This window comes from Anopheles funestus, unplaced genomic scaffold (genome assembly GCF_943734845.2).
Source record: "Anopheles funestus unplaced genomic scaffold, idAnoFuneDA-416_04 scaffold_32_ctg1, whole genome shotgun sequence".
Classification (NCBI taxonomy): Eukaryota; Metazoa; Arthropoda; class Insecta; order Diptera; family Culicidae; genus Anopheles; species Anopheles funestus.
In genome coordinates this window covers 195,569-215,593 of record NW_026045361.1, presented here as the reverse complement: position 1 = coordinate 215,593, position 20,025 = coordinate 195,569, and the positions used below count along the sequence as shown (strand labels likewise).

The 20,025-nt window shown below is 47.5% G+C and overlaps 1 long non-coding RNA gene across 1 annotated transcript in view; it reads left to right on the top strand.

Annotated features, from left to right (window-relative positions):
- The window catches only part of LOC125774574 (uncharacterized), a 122,213-nt gene that overhangs the window by 88,316 nt on the left and 13,872 nt on the right, over positions 1-20,025 (top strand). Inside the window, exons 8-9 of the long non-coding RNA XR_007421058.1 lie at positions 165-220; positions 2,685-3,482. This is a non-coding gene — a long non-coding RNA (uncharacterized LOC125774574). The remainder of the gene's footprint in view (positions 1-164; positions 221-2,684; positions 3,483-20,025) is intronic.

Here is a 20,025-nt window from a genome sequence, read left to right as displayed (position 1 = left end):
CTTGGCTAAGGTGTCTTGGCTAAGGTGTCTTGGCTAAGGTGTCTCGGCTAATGTGTCTTGGCTAATGTGTCTTGGCTAAGGTGTCTTGGCTAAGGTGTCTTGGCTAATGTGTCTTGGCTAATGTGTCTTGGCTAAGGTGTCTTGGCTAAGGTGTCTTGGCTAAGGTGTCTTGGCTAATGTGTCTTGGCTAATGTGTCTTGGTTAATGTGTCTTGGCTAAGGTGTCTTGGCTAAGGTGTCTTGGCTAAGGTGTCTTGGCTAATGTGTCTTGGCTAAGGTGTCTTGGCTAAGGCGTCTTGGCTAAGGTGTCTTGGCTAAGGTGTCTTGGCTAATGTGTCTTGGCTAAGGTGTCTTGGCTAATGTGTCTTGGCTATGGTGTCTTGGCTAATGTGTCTCGGCTAAGGTGTCTTGGCTAAGGTGTCTTGGCTAAGGTGTCTTGGCTAATGTGTCTTGGCTAAGGTGTCTTGGCTAAGGTGTCTTGGCTAAGGTGTCTTGGCTAAGGTGTCTTGGCTAATGTGTCTCGGCTAATGTGTCTTGGCTAAGGTGTCTTGGCTAAGGTGTCTTGGCTAATGTGTCTTGGCTAATGTGTCTTGGCTAAGGTGTCTTGGCTAAGGTGTCTTGGCTAAGGTGTCTTGGCTAAAGTGTCTTGACTTAGGTGTCTTGGCTAATGTGTCTCGGCTAAGGTGTCTTGGCTAAGGTGTCTTGGCTAATGTGTCTCGGCTAAGGTGTCTCGGCTAATGTGTCTTGGCTAAGGTGTCTTGGCTAAGGTGTCTTGGCTAATGTGTCTTGGCTAAGGTGTCTCGGCTAAGGTGTCTTGGCTAATGTGTCTCGGCTAAGGTGTCTTGGCTAATGTGTCTTGGCTAAGGTGTCTTGGCTAAGGTGTCTTGGCTAAAGTGTCTTGGCTAAGGTGTCTTGGCTAAGGTGTCTTGGCTAAGGTGTCTTGGCTAAGGTGTCTTGGCTAATGTGTCTTGGCTAAGGTGTCTTGGCTAAGGTGTCTCGGCTAAGGTGTCTTGGCTAAGGTGTCTTGGCTAAGGTGTCTTGGCTAAGGTGTCTTGGCTAAGGTGTCTTGGCTAATGTGTCTCGGCTAATGTGTCTTGGCTAAGGTGTCTTGGCTAAGGTGTCTTGGCTAATGTGTCTTGGCTAAGGTGTCTTGGCTAATGTGTCTCGGCTAATGTGTCTTGGCTAATGTGTCTTGGCTAATGTGTCTTGGCTAAGGTGTCTTGGCTAAGGTGTCTTGGCTAATGTGTCTCGGCTAAGGTGTCTTGGCTAATGTGTCTTGGCTAATGTGTCTTGGCTAAAGTGTCTTGGCTAAGGTGTCTTGGCTAAGGTGTCTTGGCTAAGGTGTCTTGGCTAAGGTGTCTTGGCTAATGTGTCTCGGCTAATGTGTCTTGGCTAAAGTGTCTTGGCTAAGGTGTCTTGGCTAATGTGTCTCGGCTAAGGTGTCTTGGCTAAGGTGTCTTGGCTAAGGTGTCTCGGCTAATGTGTCTCGGCTAATGTGTCTTGGCTAATGTGTCTTGGCTAATGTGTCTTGGCTAAGGTGTCTTGGCTAAGGTGTCTTGGCTAAGGTGTCTCGGCTAAGGTGTCTTGGCTAAGGTGTCTTGGCTAATGTGTCTTGGCTAAAGTGTCTTGGCTAAGGTGTCTTGGCTAAGGTGTCTTGGCTAAGGTGTCTTGGCTAAGGTGTCTTGGCTAATGTGTCTCGGCTAATGTGTCTTGGCTAAAGTGTCTTGGCTAAGGTGTCTGGGCTAATGTGTCTCGGCTAAGGTGTCTTGGCTAAGGTGTCTTGGCTAAGGTGTCTTGGATAAGGTGTCTTGGCTAAGGTGTCTTGGCTAATGTGTCTTGGCTAAAGTGTCTTGGCTAAGGTGTCTCGGCTAATGTGTCTCGGCTAAGGTGTCTTGGCTAAGGTGTCTTGGCTAAGGTGTCTCGGCTAATGTGTCTTGGCTAAGGTGTCTTAGCTAAGGTGTCTTGGCTAATGTGTTTTTTCTAAGGTGTCTTGGCTAATGTGTCTTGACTAAGGTGTCTTGGCTAAGGTGTCTTGGCTAATGTGTCTCGGCTAAAGTGTCTTGGCTAAGGTGTCTTGGCTAAGGTGTCTTGGCTAAGGTGTCTTGGCTAATGTGTCTCGGCTAAGGTGTCTTGGCTAATGTGTCTTGGCTAAGGTGTCTCGGCTAATGTGTCTTGGCTAAGGTGTCTTGGCTAAGGTGTCTTGGCTAAGGTGTCTTGGCTAATGTGTCTCGGCTAATGTGTCTTGGCTAAAGTGGCTTGGCTAATGTGTCTTGCCTAAAGTGTCTTGGCTAAGGTGTCTTGGCTAATGTGTCTCGGCTTAGGTGTCTTGGCTAAGGTGTCTTGGCTAAGGTGTCTCGGCTAATGTGTCTTGGCTAAGGTGTCTTGGCTAAGGTGTCTTGGCTAATGTGTCTCGGCTAATGTGTCTTGGCTAATGTGTCTTGGCTAAGGTGTCTTGGCTAAGGTGTCTTGGCTAATGTGTCTTGACTAAGGTGTCTTGGCTAATGTGTCTCGGCTAAAGTGTCTTGGCTAAGGTGTCTTGGCTAAGGTGTCTTGGCTAAGGTGTCTTGGCTAAGGTGTCTTGGCTAAGGTGTCTTGGCTAATGTGTCTCGGCTAATGTGTCTTGGCTAAGGTGTCTTGGCTAAGGTGTCTTGGCTAATGTGTCTCGGCTAATGTGTCTTGGCTAAGGTGTCTTGGCTAATGTGTCTTGGCTAATGTGTTTTGGCTAAGGTGTCTTGGCTAAGGTGTCTTGGCTAATGTGTCTTGGCTAATGTGTCTTGGCTGATGTGTCTCGGCTAAGGTGTCTTGGCTAATGTGTCTTGGCTAATGTGTCTTGGCTAAGGTGTCTTGGCTAATGTGTCTCGGCTAAAGTGTCTTGGCTAAGGTGTCTTGGCTAAGGTGTCTTGGCTAAGGTGTCTTGGCTAAGGTGTCTTGGCTAAGGTGTCTTGGCTAATGTGTCTTGGCTAAGGTGTCTTGGCTAATGTGTCTCGGCTAAGGTGTCTTGGCTAAGGTGTCTTGGCTAATGTGTCTTGGCTAATGTGTCTTGGCTAAAGTGTCTTGGCTTAGGTGTCTTGGCTAAGGTGTCTTGGCTAATGTGTCTCGGCTAAGGTGTCTTGGCTAAGGTGTCTTGGCTAATGTGTCTTGGCTTATGTGTCTTGGCTAATGTGTCTTGGCTAAGGTGTCTTGGCTAAGGTGTCTTGGCTAATGTGTCTTGGCTAAGGTGTCTTGGCTAAGGTGTCTCGGCTAAGGTGTCTTGGCTAAGGTGTCTTGGCTAAGGTGTCTTGGCTAAGGTGTCTTGGCTAAGGTGTCTTGGCTAAGGTGTCTTGGCTAAGGTGTCTTGGCTAAGGTGTCTCGGCTAATGTGTCTTGGCTTAGGTGTCTTGGCTAATGTGTCTTGGCTAAGGTGTCTTGGCTAAGGTGTCTTGGCTAAGGTGTCTTGGCTAAGGTGTCTTGGCTAAGGTGTCTTGGCTAAGGTGTCTTGGCTAAGGTGTCTCGGCTAATGTGTCTTGGCTGAGGTGTCTTGGCTAATGTGTCTTGGCTAAGGTGTCTTGGCTAAGGTGTCTCGGCTAAGGTGTCTTGGCTAAGGTGTCTTGGCTAATGTGTCTTGGCTAAGGTGTCTTGGCTAAGGTGTCTCGGCTAATGTGTCTTGGCTAAGGTGTCTTGGCTAAGGTGTCTTGGCTAATGTGTCTTGGCTAAGGTGTCTTGGCTAAGGTGTCTTGGCTAAGGTGTCTCGGCTAATGTGTCTTGGCTAAGGTGTCTTGGCTAAGGTGTCTTGGCTAAGGTGTCTTGGCTAATGTGTCTCGGCTAATGTGTCTTGGCTAAGGTGTCTTGGCTAAGGTGTCTTGGCTAATGTGTCTTGGCTAAGGTGTCTTAGCTAATGTGTCTCGGCTAATGTGTCTTGGCTAATGTGTCTTGGCTAATGTGTCTTGGCTAAGGTGTCTTGGCTAATGTGTCTTGGCTAAGGTGTCTTGGCTAAGGTGTCTTGGCTAATGTGTCTCGGCTAATGTGTCTTGGCTAAGGTGTCTTAGCTAATGTGTCTTGGCTAAAGTGTCTTCGCTTAGGTGTCTTGGCTAAGGTGTCTTGGCTAATGTGTCTCGGCTAAGGTGTCTTGGCTAAGGTGTCTTGGCTAAGGTGTCTTGGATAAGGTGTCTTGGCTAAGGTGTCTTGGCTAATGTGTCTTGGCTAAAGTGTCTTGGCTTAGGTGTCTTGGCTAAGGTGTCTTGGCTAATGTGTCTTGGCTAAGGTGTCTTGGCTAAGGTGTCTCGGCTAATGTGTCTTGGCTAATGTGTCTTTGCTAAGGTGTCTTGGCTAATGTGTCTTGGCTAATCTGTCTTGGCTAATGTGTCTTGGCTAATGTGTCTTGGCTAATGTGTCTCGGCTAATGTGTCTTGGCTAATGTGTCTTGGCTAAGGTGTCTTGGCTAAGGTGTCTTGGCTAATGTGTCTCGGCTAAGGTGTCTTGGCTAAGGTGTCTTGGCTAATGTGTCTCGGCTAATGTGTCTTTGCTAAGGTGTCTTGGCTAATGTGTCTTGGCTAATCTGTCTTGGCTAATGTGTCTTGGCTAATGTGTCTTGGCTAATGTGTCTCGGCTAATGTGTCTTGGCTAATGTGTCTTGGCTAAGGTGTCTTGGCTAAGGTGTCTTGGCTAATGTGTCTTGACTAAAGTGTCTTGGCTAATGTGTCTTGGCTAAAGTGTCTTGGCTAAGGTGTCTTGGCTAAGGTGTCTTGGCTAAGGTGTCTTGGCTAAGGTGTCTTGGCTAAGGTGTCTTGGCTAATGTGTCTCGGCTAATGTGTCTTGGCTAAGGTGTCTTGGCTAAGGTGTCTTGGCTAATGTGTCTTGGCTAAGGTGTCTTGGCTAAGGTGTCTCGGCTAAGGTGTCTTGGCTAAGGTGTCTTGGCTTAGGTGTCTTGGCTAAGGTGTCTTGGCTAATGTGTCTCGGCTAAGGTGTCTTGGCTAAGGTGTCTTGGCTAATGTGTCTCGGCTAATGTGTCTTGGCTAAGGTGTCTCGGCTAATGTGTCTTGGCTAAGGTGTCTTGGCTAAGGTGTCTTGGCTAAGGTGTCTTGGCTAATGTGTCTCGGCTAATGTGTCTTGGCTAAGGTGTCTTGGCTAAGGTGTCTTGGCTAATGTGTCTTGGCTAAGGTGTCTTAGCTAATGTGTCTCGGCTAATGTGTCTTGGCTAATGTGTCTTGGCTAATGTGTCTTGGCTAAGGTGTCTTGGCTAATGTGTCTCGGCTAAGGTGTCTTGGCTAAGGTGTCTTGGCTAATGTGTCTCGGCTAATGTGTCTTGGCTAAGGTGTCTTAGCTAATGTGTCTTGGCTAAAGTGTCTTCGCTTAGGTGTCTTGGCTAAGGTGTCTTGGCTAATGTGTCTCGGCTAAGGTGTCTTGGCTAAGGTGTCTTGGCTAAGGTGTCTTGGATAAGGTGTCTTGGCTAAGGTGTCTTGGCTAATGTGTCTTGGCTAAAGTGTCTTGGCTTAGGTGTCTTGGCTAAGGTGTCTTGGCTAATGTGTCTTGGCTAAGGTGTCTTGGCTAAGGTGTCTCGGCTAATGTGTCTTGGCTAATGTGTCTTTGCTAAGGTGTCTTGGCTAATGTGTCTTGGCTAATCTGTCTTGGCTAATGTGTCTTGGCTAATGTGTCTTGGCTAATGTGTCTCGGCTAATGTGTCTTGGCTAATGTGTCTTGGCTAAGGTGTCTTGGCTAAGGTGTCTTGGCTAATGTGTCTTGACTAAAGTGTCTTGGCTAATGTGTCTTGGCTAAAGTGTCTTGGCTAAGGTGTCTTGGCTAAGGTGTCTCGGCTAATGTGTCTTGGCTAAGGTGTCTTGGCTAAGGTGTCTCGGCTAATGTGTCTTGGCTGAGGTGTCTTGGCTAATGTGTCTTGGCTAAGGTGTCTTGGCTAAGGTGTCTTGGCTAATGTGTCTTGGTTAATGTGTTTTGGCTAAGGTGTCTTGGCTAAGGTGTCTTGGCTAATGTGTCTTGGCTAATGTGTCTTGGCTAATGTGTCTCGGCTAAGGTGTCTTGGCTAATGTGTCTTGGCTAAGGTGTCTTGGCTAAGGTGTCTTGGCTAAGGTGTCTTGGCTAATGTGTCTTGGCTAAGGTGTCTTGGCTAAGGTGTCTTGGCTAAGGTGTCTTGGCTAAGGTGTCTTGGCTAAGGTGTCTTGGCTAAGGTGTCTTGGCTAATGTGTCTTGGCTAAGGTGTCTTGGCTAATGTGTCTCGGCTAAGGTGTCCTGGCTAAGGTGTCTTGGCTAATGTGTCTTGGCTAATGTGTCTTGGCTAAAGTGTCTTGGCTAATGTGTCTTGGCTAAGGTGTCTTGGCTAATGTGTCTCGGCTAAGGTGTCTTGGCTAAGGTGTCTTGGCTAATGTGTCTTGGCTAATGTGTCTTGGCTAATGTGTCTTGGCTAAGGTGTCTTGGCTAAGGTGTCTTGGCTAATGTGTCTTGGCTAAGGTGTCTTGGCTAATGTGTCTCGGCTAATGTGTCTTGGCTAATGTGTCTTGGCTAAGGTGTCTTGGCTAAGGTGTCTTGGCTAATGTGTCTCGGCTAAGGTGTCTTGGCTAAGGTGTCTTGGCTAATGTGTCTCGGCTAATGTGTCTTTGCTAAGGTGTCTTGGCTAATGTGTCTTGGCTAATCTGTCTTGGCTAATGTGTCTTGGCTAATGTGTCTTGGCTAATGTGTCTCGGCTAATGTGTCTTGGCTAATGTGTCTTGGCTAAGGTGTCTTGGCTAAGGTGTCTTGGCTAATGTGTCTTGACTAAAGTGTCTTGGCTAATGTGTCTTGGCTAAAGTGTCTTGGCTAAGGTGTCTTGGCTAAGGTGTCTTGGCTAAGGTGTCTTGGCTAAGGTGTCTTGGCTAAGGTGTCTTGGCTAATGTGTCTCGGCTAATGTGTCTTGGCTAAGGTGTCTTGGCTAAGGTGTCTTGGCTAATGTGTCTTGGCTAAGGTGTCTTGGCTAAGGTGTCTCGGCTAAGGTGTCTTGGCTAAGGTGTCTTGGCTTAGGTGTCTTGGCTAAGGTGTCTTGGCTAATGTGTCTCGGCTAATGTGTCTTGGCTAAGGTGTCTTGGCTAATGTGTCTCGGCTAAGGTGTCTTGGCTAAGGTGTCTTGGCTAATGTGTCTCGGCTAATGTGTCTTGGCTAAGGTGTCTTAGCTAATGTGTCTTGGCTAAAGTGTCTTCGCTTAGGTGTCTTGGCTAAGGTGTCTTGGCTAATGTGTCTCGGCTAAGGTGTCTTGGCTAAGGTGTCTTGGCTAAGGTGTCTTGGATAAGGTGTCTTGGCTAAGGTGTCTTGGCTAATGTGTCCTTGGCTAATGTGTCTTGGCTAAGGTGTCTTGGCTAATGTGTCTTGGCTAAGGTGTCTTGGCTAAGGTGTCTTGGCTAATGTGTCTTGGCTAAGGTGTCTTGGCTAATGTGTCTCGGCTAAGGTGTCTTGGCTAAGGTGTCTTGGCTAATGTGTCTTGGCTAATGTGTCTTGGCTAAGGTGTCTTGGCTAAGGTGTCTTGGCTAATGTGTCTTGGCTAAGGTGTCTTGGCTAAGGTGTCTCGGCTAATGTGTCTTGGCTAATGTGTCTTTGCTAAGGTGTCTTGGCTAATGTGTCTTGGCTAATCTGTCTTGGCTAATGTGTCTTGGCTAATGTGTCTTGGCTAATGTGTCTCGGCTAATGTGTCTTGGCTAATGTGTCTTGGCTAAGGTGTCTTGGCTAAGGTGTCTTGGCTAATGTGTCTCGGCTAAGGTGTCTTGGCTAAGGTGTCTTGGCTAATGTGTCTCGGCTAATGTGTCTTTGCTAAGGTGTCTTGGCTAATGTGTCTTGGCTAATCTGTCTTGGCTAATGTGTCTTGGCTAATGTGTCTTGGCTAATGTGTCTCGGCTAATGTGTCTTGGCTAATGTGTCTTGGCTAAGGTGTCTTGGCTAAGGTGTCTTGGCTAATGTGTCTTGACTAAAGTGTCTTGGCTAATGTGTCTTGGCTAAAGTGTCTTGGCTAAGGTGTCTTGGCTAAGGTGTCTTGGCTAAGGTGTCTTGGCTAAGGTGTCTTGGCTAAGGTGTCTTGGCTAATGTGTCTCGGCTAATGTGTCTTGGCTAAGGTGTCTTGGCTAAGGTGTCTTGGCTAATGTGTCTTGGCTAAGGTGTCTTGGCTAAGGTGTCCTCGGCTAAGGTGTCTTGGCTAAGGTGTCTTGGCTTAGGTGTCTTGGCTAAGGTGTCTTGGCTAATGTGTCTCGGCTAAGGTGTCTTGGCTAAGGTGTCTTGGCTAATGTGTCTCGGCTAATGTGTCTTGGCTAAGGTGTCTCGGCTAATGTGTCTTGGCTAATGTGTCTTGGCTAAAGTGTCTTGGCTTAGGTGTCTTGGCTAAGGTGTCTTGGCTAATGTGTCTTGGCTAAGGTGTCTTGGCTAAGGTGTCTCGGCTAATGTGTCTTGGCTAATGTGTCTTTGCTAAGGTGTCTTGGCTAATGTGTCTTGGCTAATCTGTCTTGGCTAATGTGTCTTGGCTAATGTGTCTTGGCTAATGTGTCTCGGCTAATGTGTCTTGGCTAATGTGTCTTGGCTAAGGTGTCTTGGCTAAGGTGTCTTGGCTAATGTGTCTTGACTAAAGTGTCTTGGCTAATGTGTCTTGGCTAATGTGTCTTGGCTAAGGTGTCTTGGCTAATGTGTCTCGGCTAATGTGTCTTGGCTAATGTGTCTCGGCTAATGTGTCTTGGCTAAAGTGTCTTGGCTAAGGTGTCTTGGCTAATGTGTCTTGGCTAAGGTGTCTTGGCTAAGGTGTCTTGGCTAAGGTGTCTTGGCTAAGGTGTCTTGGCTAAGGTGTCTTGGCTAAGGTGTCTTGGCTAATGTGTCTCGGCTAATGTGTCTTGGCTAAAGTGTCTTGGCTAAGGTGTCTTGGCTAATGTGTCTTGGCTAAGGTGTCTTGGCTAAGGTGTCTTGGCTAAGGTGTCTTGGCTAAGGTGTCTTGGCTAAGGTGTCTTGGCTAATGTGTCTCGGCTAATGTGTCTTGGCTAAAGTGTCTTGGCTAAGGTGTCTTGGCTAATGTGTCTCGGCTAATGTGTCTTGGCTAAGGTGTCTTGGCTAAGGTGTCTTGGCTAAGGTGTCTTGGCTAAGGTGTCTTGGCTAATGTGTCTCGGCTAATGTGTCTTGGCTAAGGTGTCTTGGCTAAGGTGTCTTGGCTAATGTGTCTTGGCTAAGGTGTCTTAGCTAATGTGTCTCGGCTAATGTGTCTTGGCTAATGTGTCTTGGCTAATGTGTCTTGGCTAAGGTGTCTTGGCTAATGTGTCTCGGCTAAGGTGTCTTGGCTAAGGTGTCTTGGCTAATGTGTCTCGGCTAATGTGTCTTGGCTAAGGTGTCTTAGCTAATGTGTCTTGGCTAAAGTGTCTTCGCTTAGGTGTCTTGGCTAAGGTGTCTTGGCTAATGTGTCTCGGCTAAGGTGTCTTGGCTAAGGTGTCTTGGCTAAGGTGTCTTGGATAAGGTGTCTTGGCTAAGGTGTCTTGGCTAATGTGTCTTGGCTAAAGTGTCTTGGCTTAGGTGTCTTGGCTAAGGTGTCTTGGCTAATGTGTCTTGGCTAAGGTGTCTTGGCTAAGGTGTCTCGGCTAATGTGTCTTGGCTAATGTGTCTTTGCTAAGGTGTCTTGGCTAATGTGTCTTGGCTAATCTGTCTTGGCTAATGTGTCTTGGCTAATGTGTCTTGGCTAATGTGTCTCGGCTAATGTGTCTTGGCTAATGTGTCTTGGCTAAGGTGTCTTGGCTAAGGTGTCTTGGCTAATGTGTCTTGACTAAAGTGTCTTGGCTAATGTGTCTTGGCTAAAGTGTCTTGGCTAAGGTGTCTTGGCTAAGGTGTCTCGGCTAATGTGTCTTGGCTAAGGTGTCTTGGCTAAGGTGTCTCGGCTAATGTGTCTTGGCTGAGGTGTCTTGGCTAATGTGTCTTGGCTAAGGTGTCTTGGCTAAGGTGTCTTGGCTAATGTGTCTTGGTTAATGTGTTTTGGCTAAGGTGTCTTGGCTAAGGTGTCTTGGCTAATGTGTCTTGGCTAATGTGTCTTGGCTAATGTGTCTCGGCTAAGGTGTCTTGGCTAATGTGTCTTGGCTAAGGTGTCTTGGCTAAGGTGTCTTGGCTAAGGTGTCTTGGCTAATGTGTCTTGGCTAAGGTGTCTTGGCTAAGGTGTCTTGGCTAAGGTGTCTTGGCTAAGGTGTCTTGGCTAAGGTGTCTTGGCTAAGGTGTCTTGGCTAATGTGTCTTGGCTAAGGTGTCTTGGCTAATGTGTCTCGGCTAAGGTGTCTTGGCTAAGGTGTCTTGGCTAATGTGTCTTGGCTAATGTGTCTTGGCTAAAGTGTCTTGGCTAATGTGTCTTGGCTAAGGTGTCTTGGCTAATGTGTCTCGGCTAAGGTGTCTTGGCTAAGGTGTCTTGGCTAATGTGTCTTGGCTAATGTGTCTTGGCTAATGTGTCTTGGCTAAGGTGTCTTGGCTAAGGTGTCTTGGCTAATGTGTCTTGGCTAAGGTGTCTTGGCTAATGTGTCTCGGCTAAGGTGTCTTGGCTAAGGTGTCTCGGCTAAGGTGTCTTGGCTAAGGTGTCTCGGCTAATGTGTCTTGGCTAAAGTGTCTTGGCTAATGTGTCTTGGCTAAGGTGTCTTGGCTAAGGTGTCTTGGCTAAGGTGTCTTGGCTAATGTATCTCGGCTAAGGTGTCTTGGCTAAGGTGTCTTGGCTAAGGTGTCTTGGCTAATGTGTCTTGGCTAATGTGTCTCGGGTAAGGTGTCTTGGCTAAGGTGTCTTGGCTAATGTGTCTTGGCTAATGTGTCTTGGCTTAAGTGTCTTGGCTAATGTGTCTTGGCTAAGGTGTCTTGGCTAATGTGTCTTGGCTAAGGTGTCTTGGCTAAGGTGTCTTGGCTAATGTGTCTTGGCTAAAGTGTCTTGGCTAATGTGTCTCGGCTAAAGTGTCTTGGCAAAGGTGTCTTGGCTAAGGTGTCTTGGCTAAGGTGTCTTGGCTAAGGTGTCTTGGCTAATGTGTCTTGGCTAATGTGTCTTGGCTAATGTGTCTCGGCTAAGGTGTCTTGGCTAATGTGTCTTGGCTAATGTGTCTTGGCTAAGGTGTCTCGGCTAAGGTGTCTCGGCTAAAGTGTCTTGGCTAATGTGTCTCGGCTAAGGTGTCTTGGCTAATGTGTCTTGGCTAAGGTGTCTTGGCTAAGGTGTCTTGGCTAAGGTGTCTTGGCTAATGTGTCTTGGCAAAGGTGTCTTGGCTAATGTGTCTCGGCTAAGGTGTCTTGGCTAAGGTGTCTTGGCTAATGTGTCTTGGCTAATGTGTCTTGGCTAAAGTGTCTTGGCTTAGGTGTCTTGGCTAAGGTGTCTTGGCTAATGTGTCTCGGCTAAGGTGTCTTGGCTAAGGTGTCTTGGCTAAGGTGTCTTGGCTAATGTGTCTTGGCTAAAGTGTCTTGGCTTAGGTGTCTTGGCTAAGGTGTCTTGGCTAATGTGTCTTGGCTAAGGTGTCTTGGCTAAGGTGTCTCGGCTAAGGTGTCTTGGCTAAGGTGTCTCGGCTAAGGTGTCTTGGCTAAGGTGTCTTGGCTAATGTGTCTTGGCTAAAGTGTCTTGGCTAATGTGTCTTGGCTAAGGTGTCTCGGCTAAGGTGTCTTGGCTAAGGTGTCTTGGCTAAGGTGTCTTGGCTAATGTGTCTCGGCTAAGGTGTCTTGGCTAAGGTGTCTTGGCTAAGGTGTCTTGGCTAATGTGTCGTGGCTAAAGTGTCTTGGCTTAGGTGTCTTGGCTAATGTGTCTCGGCTAAGGTGTCTTGGCTAAGGTGTCTTGGCTAATGTGTCTCGGCTAAGGTGTCTCGGCTAAGGTGTCTTGGCTAAGGTGTCTTAGCTAATGTGTCTTGGCTAATGTGTATTGGCTTAAGTGTCTTGGCTAAGGTGTCTTGGCTAAGGTGTCTTGGCTAATGTGTCTTGGCTAAGGTGTCTTGGCTAATGTGTCTCGGCTAAGGTGTCTTGGCTAAGGTGTCTTGGCTAATGTGTCTTGGCTAAAGTGTCTTGGCTTGGGTGTCTTTGCTACGGTGTCTTGGCTAATGTGTCTCGGCTAAGGTGTCTTGGCTAAGGTGTCTTGGCTAATGTGTCTTGGCTAATGTGTCTTGGCTAAAGTGTCTTGGCTAAGGTGTCTTGGCGAAGGTGTCTTGGCTAATGTGTCTTGGCTAAGGTGTCTTGGCTAAGGTGTCTCGGCTAAGGTGTCTTGGCTAAGGTGTCTCGGCTAAGGTGTCTTGGCTAAGGTGTCTTGGCTAATGTGTCTTGGCTAAAGTGTCTTGGCTAAGGTGTCTTGGCTAAGGTGTCTTGGCTAAGGTGTCTTGGCTAAGATGTCTTGGCTAAGGTGTCTTGGCTAATGTGTCTCGGATAAGGTGTCTTGGCTAAGGTGTCTTGGCTGAGGTGTCTTGGCTAATGTGTCTTGGCTAAAGTGTCTTGGCTTAGGTGTCTTGGCTAATGTGTCTCGGCTAAGGTGTCTTGGCTAAGGTGTCTTGGCTAATGTGTCTCGGCTAAGGTGTCTTGGCTAAGGTGTCTTGGCTAATGTGTCTTGGCTAATGTGTCTTGGATAAAGTGTCTTGGCTTAGGTGTCTTGGCTAAGGTGTATTGGCTAATGTGTCTTGGCTAAGGTGTCTTGGCTAAGGTGTCTCGGCTAAGGTGTCTTGGCCAATGTGTCTTGGCTAAAGTGTCTTGGCTAATGTGTCTTGGCTAAGGTGTCTTGGCTAAGGTGTCTTGGCTAAGGTGTCTTGGCTAAGGTGTCTTGGCTAATGTGTCTCGGCTAATGTGTCTTGGCTAAAGTGTCTTGGCTAATGTGTCTCGGCTAAAGTGTCTTGGCAAAGGTGTCTTGGCTAAGGTGTCTTGGCTAAGGTGTCTTGGCTAAGGTGTCTTGGCTAATGTGTCTTGGCTAATGTGTCTTGGCTAATGTGTCTCGGCTAAGGTGTCTTGACTAAAGTGTCTTGGCTAATGTGTCTTGGCTAAAGTGTCTTGGCTAAGGTGTCTTGGCTAAGGTGTCTTGGCTAAGGTGTCTTGGCTAAGGTGTCTTGGCTAATGTGTCTCGGCTAATGTGTCTTGGCTAAGGTGTCTTGGCTAAGGTGTCTTGGCTAATGTGTCTTGGCTAAGGTGTCTTGGCTAAGGTGTCTCGGCTAAGGTGTCTTGGCTAAGGTGTCTTGGCTTAGGTGTCTTGGCTAAGGTGTCTTGGCTAATGTGTCTCGGCTAATGTGTCTTGGCTAAGGTGTCTTGGCTAATGTGTCTCGGCTAAGGTGTCTTGGCTAAGGTGTCTTGGCTAATGTGTCTCGGCTAATGTGTCTTGGCTAAGGTGTCTTAGCTAATGTGTCTTGGCTAAAGTGTCTTCGCTTAGGTGTCTTGGCTAAGGTGTCTTGGCTAATGTGTCTCGGCTAAGGTGTCTTGGCTAAGGTGTCTTGGCTAAGGTGTCTTGGATAAGGTGTCTTGGCTAAGGTGTCTTGGCTAATGTGTCTTGGCTAATGTGTCTTGGCTAAGGTGTCTTGGCTAATGTGTCTTGGCTAAGGTGTCTTGGCTAAGGTGTCTTGGCTAATGTGTCTTGGCTAAGGTGTCTTGGCTAATGTGTCTCGGCTAAGGTGTCTTGGCTAAGGTGTCTTGGCTAATGTGTCTTGGCTAATGTGTCTTGGCTAAGGTGTCTTGGCTAAGGTGTCTTGGCTAATGTGTCTTGGCTAAGGTGTCTTGGCTAAGGTGTCTCGGCTAATGTGTCTTGGCTAATGTGTCTTTGCTAAGGTGTCTTGGCTAATGTGTCTTGGCTAATCTGTCTTGGCTAATGTGTCTTGGCTAATGTGTCTTGGCTAATGTGTCTCGGCTAATGTGTCTTGGCTAATGTGTCTTGGCTAAGGTGTCTTGGCTAAGGTGTCTTGGCTAATGTGTCTCGGCTAAGGTGTCTTGGCTAAGGTGTCTTGGCTAATGTGTCTCGGCTAATGTGTCTTTGCTAAGGTGTCTTGGCTAATGTGTCTTGGCTAATCTGTCTTGGCTAATGTGTCTTGGCTAATGTGTCTTGGCTAATGTGTCTCGGCTAATGTGTCTTGGCTAATGTGTCTTGGCTAAGGTGTCTTGGCTAAGGTGTCTTGGCTAATGTGTCTTGACTAAAGTGTCTTGGCTAATGTGTCTTGGCTAAAGTGTCTTGGCTAAGGTGTCTTGGCTAAGGTGTCTTGGCTAAGGTGTCTTGGCTAAGGTGTCTTGGCTAAGGTGTCTTGGCTAATGTGTCTCGGCTAATGTGTCTTGGCTAAGGTGTCTTGGCTAAGGTGTCTTGGCTAATGTGTCTTGGCTAAGGTGTCTTGGCTAAGGTGTCTCGGCTAAGGTGTCTTGGCTAAGGTGTCTTGGCTTAGGTGTCTTGGCTAAGGTGTCTTGGCTAATGTGTCTCGGCTAAGGTGTCTTGGCTAAGGTGTCTTGGCTAATGTGTCTCGGCTAATGTGTCTTGGCTAAGGTGTCTCGGCTAATGTGTCTTGGCTAAGGTGTCTTGGCTAAGGTGTCTTGGCTAAGGTGTCTTGGCTAATGTGTCTCGGCTAATGTGTCTTGGCTAAGGTGTCTTGGCTAAGGTGTCTTAGCTAATGTGTCTCGGCTAATGTGTCTTGGCTAATGTGTCTTGGCTAATGTGTCTTGGCTAAGGTGTCTTGGCTAATGTGTCTTGGCTAAGGTGTCTTGGCTAATGTGTCTCGGCTAAGGTGTCTTGGCTAAGGTGTCTTGGCTAAGGTGTCTTGGCTAAGGTGTCTTGGCTAATGTGTCTCGGCTAATGTGTCTTGGCTAAGGTGTCTTGGCTAAGGTGTCTTAGCTAATGTGTCTCGGCTAATGTGTCTTGGCTAATGTGTCTTGGCTAATGTGTCTTGGCTAAGGTGTCTTGGCTAATGTGTCTCGGCTAAGGTGTCTTGGCTAAGGTGTCTTGGCTAATGTGTCTCGGCTAATGTGTCTTGGCTAAGGTGTCTTAGCTAATGTGTCTTGGCTAAAGTGTCTTCGCTTAGGTGTCTTGGCTAAGGTGTCTTGGCTAATGTGTCTCGGCTAAGGTGTCTTGGCTAAGGTGTCTTGGCTAAGGTGTCTTGGATAAGGTGTCTTGGCTAAGGTGTCTTGGCTAATGTGTCTTGGCTAAAGTGTCTTGGCTTAGGTGTCTTGGCTAAGGTGTCTTGGCTAATGTGTCTTGGCTAAGGTGTCTTGGCTAAGGTGTCTCGGCTAATGTGTCTTGGCTAATGTGTCTTTGCTAAGGTGTCTTGGCTAATGTGTCTTGGCTAATCTGTCTTGGCTAATGTGTCTTGGCTAATGTGTCTTGGCTAATGTGTCTCGGCTAATGTGTCTTGGCTAATGTGTCTTGGCTAAGGTGTCTTGGCTAAGGTGTCTTGGCTAATGTGTCTTGACTAAAGTGTCTTGGCTAATGTGTCTTGGCTAAAGTGTCTTGGCTAAGGTGTCTTGGCTAAGGTGTCTCGGCTAATGTGTCTTGGCTAATGTGTCTTGGCTAATGTGTCTTGGCTAATGTGTCTTGGCTAAGGTGTCTTGGCTAATGTGTCTCGGCTAAGGTGTCTTGGCTAAGGTGTCTTGGCTAATGTGTCTCGGCTAATGTGTCTTGGCTAAGGTGTCTTAGCTAATGTGTCTTGGCTAAAGTGTCTTCGCTTAGGTGTCTTGGCTAAGGTGTCTTGGCTAATGTGTCTCGGCTAAGGTGTCTTGGCTAAGGTGTCTTGGCTAATGTGTCTCGGCTAATGTGTCTTGGCTAAGGTGTCTTAGCTAATGTGTCTTGGCTAAAGTGTCTTCGCTTAGGTGTCTTGGCTAAGGTGTCTTGGCTAATGTGTCTCGGCTAAGGTGTCTTGGCTAAGGTGTCTTGGCTAAGGTGTCTTGGATAAGGTGTCTTGGCTAAGGTGTCTTGGCTAATGTGTCTTGGCTAAAGTGTCTTGGCTTAGGTGTCTTGGCTAAGGTGTCTTGGCTAATGTGTCTTGGCTAAGGTGTCTTGGCTAAGGTGTCTCGGCTAATGTGTCTTGGCTAATGTGTCTTTGCTAAGGTGTCTTGGCTAATGTGTCTTGGCTAATCTGTCTTGGCTAATGTGTCTTGGCTAATGTGTCTTGGCTAATGTGTCTCGGCTAATGTGTCTTGGCTAATGTGTCTTGGCTAAGGTGTCTTGGCTAAGGTGTCTTGGCTAATGTGTCTTGACTAAAGTGTCTTGGCTAATGTGTCTTGGCTAAAGTGTCTTGGCTAAGGTGTCTTGGCTAAGGTGTCTCGGCTAATGTGTCTTGGCTAAGGTGTCTTCGCTAAGGTGTCTCGGCTAATGTGTCTTGGCTGAGGTGTCTTGGCTAATGTGTCTTGGCTAAGGTGTCTTGGCTAAGGTGTCTTGGCTAATGTGTCTTGGTTAATGTGTTTTGGCTAAGGTGTCTTGGCTAAGGTGTCTTGGCTAATGTGTCTTGGCTAATGTGTCTTGGCTAATGTGTCTCGGCTAAGGTGTCTTGGCTAATGTGTCTTGGCTAAGGTGTCTTGGCTAAGGTGTCTTGGCTAAGGTGTCTTGGCTAATGTGTCTTGGCTAAGGTGTCTTGGCTAAGGTGTCTTGGCTAAGGTGTCTTGGCTAAGGTGTCTTGGCTAAGGTGTCTTGGCTAAGGTGTCTTGGCTAATGTGTCTTGGCTAAGGTGTCTTGGCTAATGTGTCTCGGCTAAGGTGTCTTGGCTAAGGTGTCTTGGCTAATGTGTCTTGGCTAATGTGTCTTGGCTAAAGTGTCTTGGCTAATGTGTCTTGGCTAAGGTGTCTTGGCTAATGTGTCTCGGCTAAGGTGTCTTGTCTAAGGTGTCTTGGCTAATGTGTCTTGGCTAATGTGTCTTGGCTAATGTGTCTTGGCTAAGGTGTCTTGGCTAAGGTGTCTTGGCTAATGTGTCTTGGCTAAGGTGTCTTGGCTAATGTGTCTCGGCTAAGGTGTCTTGGCTAAGGTGTCTCGGCTAAGGTGTCTTGGCTAAGGTGTCTCGGCTAATGTGTCTTGGCTAAAGTGTCTTGGCTAATGTGTCTTGGCTAAGGTGTCTTGGCTAAGGTGTCTTGGCTAAGGTGTCTTGGCTAATGTATCTCGGCTAAGGTGTCTTGGCTAAGGTGTCTTGGCTAAGGTGTCTTGGCTAATGTGTCTTGGCTAATGTGTCTCGGCTAAGGTGTCTTGGCTAAGGTGTCTTGGCTAATGTGTCTTGGCTAATGTGTCTTGGCTTAAGTGTCTTGGCTAATGTGTCTTGGCTAAGGTGTCTTGGCTAATGTGTCTTGGCTAAGGTGTCTTGGCTAAGGTGTCTTGGCTAATGTGTCTTGGCTAAAGTGTCTTGGCTAATGTGTCTCGGCTAAAGTGTCTTGGCAAAGGTGTCTTGGCTAAGGTGTCTTGGCTAAGGTGTCTTGGCTAAGGTGTCTTGGCTAATGTGTCTTGGCTAATGTGTCTTGGCTAATGTGTCTCGGCTAAGGTGTCTTGGCTAATGTGTCTTGGCTAATGTGTCTTGGCTAAGGTGTCTCGGCTAAGGTGTCTCGGCTAAAGTGTCTTGGCTAATGTGTCTCGGCTAAGGTGTCTTGGCTAATGTGTCTTGGCTAAGGTGTCTTGGCTAAGGTGTCTTGGCTAAGGTGTCTTGGCTAATGTGTCTTGGCAAAGGTGTCTTGGCTAATGTGTCTCGGCTAAGGTGTCTTGGCTAAGGTGTCTTGGCTAATGTGTCTTGGCTAATGTGTCTTGGCTAAAGTGTCTTGGCTTAGGTGTCTTGGCTAAGGTGTCTTGGCTAATGTGTCTCGGCTAAGGTGTCTTGGCTAAGGTGTCTTGGCTAAGGTGTCTTGGCTAATGTGTCTTGGCTAAAGTGTCTTGGCTTAGGTGTCTTGGCTAAGGTGTCTTGGCTAATGTGTCTTGGCTAAGGTGTCTTGGCTAAGGTGTCTCGGCTAAGGTGTCTTGGCTAAGGTGTCTCGGCTAAGGTGTCTTGGCTAAGGTGTCTTGGCTAATGTGTCTTGGCTAAAGTGTCTTGGCTAATGTGTCTTGGCTAAGGTGTCTCGGCTAAGGTGTCTTGGCTAAGGTGTCTTGGCTAAGGTGTCTTGGCTAATGTGTCTCGGCTAAGGTGTCTTGGCTAAGGTGTCTTGGCTAAGGTGTCTTGGCTAATGTGTCGTGGCTAAAGTGTCTTGGCTTAGGTGTCTTGGCTAATGTGTCTCGGCTAAGGTGTCTTGGCTAAGGTGTCTTGGCTAATGTGTCTCGGCTAAGGTGTCTCGGCTAAGGTGTCTTGGCTAAGGTGTCTTAGCTAATGTGTCTTGGCTAATGTGTATTGGCTTAAGTGTCTTGGCTAAGGTGTCTTGGCTAAGGTGTCTTGGCTAATGTGTCTTGGCTAAGGTGTCTTGGCTAATGTGTCTTGGCTAAAGTGTCTTGGCTTGGGTGTCTTTGCTACGGTGTCTTGGCTAATGTGTCTCGGCTAAGGTGTCTTGGCTAAGGTGTCTTGGCTAATGTGTCTTGGCTAATGTGTCTTGGCTAAAGTGTCTTGGCTAAGGTGTCTTGGCGAAGGTGTCTTGGCTAATGTGTCTTGGCTAAGGTGTCTTGGCTAAGGTGTCTCGGCTAAGGTGTCTTGGCTAAGGTGTCTCGGCTAAGGTGTCTTGGCTAAGGTGTCTTGGCTAATGTGTCTTGGCTAAAGTGTCTTGGCTAAGGTGTCTTGGCTAAGGTGTCTTGGCTAAGGTGTCTTGGCTAAGATGTCTTGGCTAAGGTGTCTTGGCTAATGTGTCTCGGATAAGGTGTCTTGGCTAAGGTGTCTTGGCTGAGGTGTCTTGGCTAATGTGTCTTGGCTAAAGTGTCTTGGCTTAGGTGTCTTGGCTAATGTGTCTCGGCTAAGGTGTCTTGGCTAAGGTGTCTTGGCTAATGTGTCTCGGCTAAGGTGTCTTGGCTAAGGTGTCTTGGCTAATGTGTCTTGGCTAATGTGTCTTGGATAAAGTGTCTTGGCTTAGGTGTCTTGGCTAAGGTGTATTGGCTAATGTGTCTTGGCTAAGGTGTCTTGGCTAAGGTGTCTCGGCTAAGGTGTCTTGGCCAATGTGTCTTGGCTAAAGTGTCTTGGCTAATGTGTCTTGGCTAAGGTGTCTTGGCTAAGGTGTCTTGGCTAAGGTGTCTTGGCTAAGGTGTCTTGGCTAATGTGTCTCGGCTAAGGTGTCTTGGCTAATGTGTCTCGGCTAAGGTGTCTTGGCTAAGGTGTCTTGGCTAATGTGTCTCGGCTAAGGTGTCTTGGCTAAGGTGTCTTGGCTAATGTGTCTTGGCTAATGTGTCTTGGCTAAGGTGTCTCGGCTTAGGTGTCTTGGCTAATGTGTCTTGGCTAAGGTGTCTTGGCTAATTTGTCTCGGCTAAGGTGTCTTGGCTAAGGTGTCTTGGCTAATGTGTCTTGGCTAATGTGTCTTGGCTAAAGTGTCTTGGCTTAGGTGTCTTGGCTAAGGTGTCTTGGCTAATGTGTCTCGGCTAAGGTGTCTTGGCTAAGGTGTCTTGGCTAATGTGTCTTGGCTAATGTGTCTTGGCTAAAGTGTCTTGGCTTAGGTGTCTTGGCTAAGGTGTCTTGGCTAATGTGTCTTGGCTAAGGTGTCTTGGCTAAGGTGTCTTGGCTAAGGTGTCTTGGCTAATGTGTCTCGGCTAAGGTGTCTTGGCTAAGGTGTCTTGGCTAAGGTGTCTTGGCTAATGTGTCTTGGCTAAAGTGTCTTGGCTTAGGTGTCTTGGCTAATGTGTCTCGGCTAAGGTGTCTTGGCTAAGGTGTCTTGGCTAATGTGTCTCGGCTAAGGTGTCTCGGCTAAGGTGTCTTGGCTAAGGTGTATTGGCTAATGTGTCTTGGTTAAAGTGTCTTGGCTAAGGTGTCTTGGCTAAGGTGTCTTGGCTAAGGTGTCTTGGCTAAGGTGTCTTGGCTAATGTGTCTCGGCTAAGGTGTCTTGGCTAATGTGTCTTGGCTAAGGTGTCTTGGCTAAGGTGTCTTGGCTAATGTGTCTTGGCTAAAGTGTCTTGGCTAAGGTGTCTTGGCTAAGGTGTCTTGGCGAAGGTGTCTTGGCTAAGGTGTCTTGGCTAATGTGTCTTGGCTAATGTGTCTTGGCTAAGGTGTCTTGGCTAATGTGTCTCGGCTAAGGTGTCTT